Here is a 3,353-nt window from a genome sequence, read left to right on the forward strand (position 1 = left end):
CTATTAATCTATGGATTGTCACATGGCTCATGGCTTTGCCTGTCCTCAAGCACATCTTGCTTCCTGGGTGATTGGCTGGTGTCTTCCTTCATTCCTCCCTCCTGTTTCCCATCATTCTCAGTTTGATCCCATGGTCCCATGTAACTATGGTATATAAAAACAGCAGAGTCAAGTATTTAAAACAGACTAATAATTACATTTAATAATTGGTCTCAAGTTTTATTATATAAATCCTTGTTTTTCTGGTAGTTTCACTCTAATTGAAGGAGAGAAAACTGGCATGCAAGCAATCCGATCAAAATATAGATCAAGAATATGTACAACTCAATAACAGAAGAACCAATAATCTGATTTGAAAATTGAGAAGCTTATAGAAATACACACTTTCCTAAAGACTCTAAACAGGTGGCCAAGATGTTTATGAAAAGGTGATCAGAGTTGCTGGTCATCTGGGAATGTCCATAAAAAGTCACAAGGAGATATGATCTCACATCTTTTAGAATGTTCACTGTGGGATGACTCATCCCTAACATGCTTTAGGACTAGAAGGCCCAAACAAGTAAAAAAGATACTTTCTGAGAGCCAGCCTGGGTCTGCCTGATGGTCTTAGCAACAGCAGCTGAAACATGATCTGGAGATGACCTGGGCCAATGAGAGGCAGCCATGTCACACCAGCAGATGCATATTCATCAGACCTCCCCCAAGGGAGGAGGTCTTGCTTCTTCCTGAATAAACTGAGCTTGTTGTTTTGACATTCTCCCACAGTCTGTGTGGTTTGACTCTGCGCCTACTTGCCCCACCCCCCACCCCCAAAGGGAACAACAGCAAGGACTACAGGTCACTACCAAAAAGAAAGATAACAAATGTTGGCGACAATATTAAAGAAAGAAAACACTTTGATCACACTAATGCACAAAACCAGTAGGAATAAGAATTGTTACAACTGTGGTGGAAAATAGTATGGAGATTATTTAAAAATTAAAAAAAAAAAAAGAATCGCTATATGATCCAATAATCTCAGTATGCCAGAGAGAAATATTTGTATCCCTTGGTTCATAGTGATGATATCTGAGGCAGAATAGAAAGCAAATTGAGGAGCTAAAAGATGGGAAAGAAATCCATCACCTTAGAATCTAATTTGCCCTTCTGCAGAGGGAGTTAAAAATCCTCAGCACTAGCAAGGTGGTGGTGGCACCCACCTTTAATCCCAGCATTCATGAGGCAGAGGCAAGTAGATCTCTGAGTTCAAGACCTGGACTACAAAGCAAGTCCCAGGACAGCCAGGGCTCCACATAGAAATTCTGTCTCAAAAAACAAAACAACCAAAACAACAACAAAAGAATTTTACTATATTATTAATACATCTCATCTCTAAATCTAAACAACATGCCTCATAATACTACCCTATGATTTCATTTACAAAAGGAGCTTCTAAAAGATAGAATAATGAGCACACCAGCCTATGTATTTTACTTGATTTTTTTTTTTTTTTTTTTTTTTTTTTTTTTTTTTTTTTTGGTTTTTTCGAGACAGGGTTTCTCTGTGTAGCTTTGCGCCTTTCCTGGAGCTCACTTGGTAGTCCAGGCTGGCCTCGAACTCACAGAGATCCGCCTGCCTCTGCCTCCCAAGTGCTGGGATTAAAGGCGTGCGCCACCACGCCCAGCTATGATTTTTAAATTTGCTTAATTTTAAGCTTTGCTTAATCATTCATTTTTTCTTGTTCCTTTTTTTTCTTACTCAGAATTTCTGTTTTCTCCACTACATTTTCCATCAGAAAGAGTTCAGCTTTTAAATCATCTGTGTATGCTTAATCTTTAAAACATCACAAATTATATTCTTCAAACAATGAAACTTAAAAATCCAAGGATCGTATATAGAACAATTGCAAAGACAATATACACAATTCTCCCTTGAGAAGTAAATACCTGCACATATTATGTCTTATTCTTTCTTTCCTTGTATTAGCCTCCATACTTAAGATCTCTGTCAAAGGTAATCCTTTTATAGACTCCACCAGGCTACCCAAATTGCTCAGTGGTTAAATACACTTGCCCTACAAATTCATGAGCTGATTTTGATACCCAAGATTCATATGATGAAAGGGGAAAAAAGACTCCTGCTAATTGCCTTCTGACCACCTTATGGTTCCATTGGCACACACACACACACACACACACACACACACACACAATGTAAAAAAAATTTAATACACAAACTCAATTTCAGCTTACTTAGCTCATCTTGAAATTCTTTTCCTAGCAAAACCAAGAATCCAGGTTTGCATGCATCAAGGTCTCTAACGAGGAACTCCTCTGGCTTTTATAGATAGAAACATGGAAGAGTGTCTCTACTCTCATCCCTACATTAGTGATGATGATCATGATCACCAAGACATGGCATTAACTTAAATGCCCATTGACACATGAATGAATACAGCAATGGTGATGCAAACACATGCAAATACACACATACGCACATTCTAGCATCTTATTTGTTCTTAAAAAGGAGAGAAATTCTGACATTTGTGACAATATGGAAGAATCAATAGGACACTGTGATAAACAACAAGCTGAACAGGGAAAGGTGAAATAATGACCTCTGTCATGTGTGAAATTTTTAACAAACTCAGAAACAAAAAGAGCAATGGCATTTGGAAGGTACTGGTGGAAGGGAGAAGTGGGAAGATGATGATAGGGTCTACAGTACCATTTCTGAAAGGCCAGTTAATTCTGGAGACCTCATGTACAGCCATGGAATAATAGTTGACAATACTTTGTGTATACATGGAATTTCCTGAGACAATAGACCTTATGTTGTTACAACACACATATAAAAAGAATGGATGGGTAGTAAAACTTAATACATTAAAAGACAAGGTATTCTTTTGAAGGCTGTCTTTGTTATTATGCTCATTAATATATATCCCACAGTCATCTAGTCCTTGAATCCAAATGATTTTTGAGAATATATATATATATATATATATATATAAAATCATGTATTCATATATATATATATATATTCCTTTGGGGCATATACTTACATAAATATATATACATACATACACACACACACACACATATATATAAACCCTAACTCAGAGGAAAGCTGAGATGACAGCAGGAACCGCTGCTGGGATTGCATGTGTCCTCACCAATTGGTGCTGTTCTCAGATCTCTGTGCTCAATGACTCTGTGACCGGACAGAAGATGAGGGAACAAAAGCACACAGCAGTGTGGTCACAGGACGAATGGCCAAAGGACTCTGGGTCCTGAATCTTGAGGTTTGTTATCTCTGATCATAGAACTTAATGAACTCGCTTTCTTTTTATTAGTTTAATGTCAAAGCTTCTG

At 37.6% G+C, this 3,353-nt stretch overlaps 1 non-coding gene across 1 annotated transcript; it reads right to left on the bottom strand.

The window, feature by feature from the left end:
- Positions 1 to 1,732: 1,732 nt before the first annotated feature.
- LOC114699816 lies at positions 1,733 to 1,805 on the bottom strand. The gene has a single exon (XR_003735585.1). It is a non-coding gene; the product is annotated as a small nucleolar RNA SNORD26 (small nucleolar RNA).
- Positions 1,806 to 3,353: the final 1,548 nt, after the last annotated feature.

Source organism: Peromyscus leucopus, chromosome 13 (genome assembly GCF_004664715.2).
Source record: "Peromyscus leucopus breed LL Stock chromosome 13, UCI_PerLeu_2.1, whole genome shotgun sequence".
NCBI classification, from domain to species: domain Eukaryota; kingdom Metazoa; phylum Chordata; class Mammalia; order Rodentia; family Cricetidae; genus Peromyscus; species Peromyscus leucopus.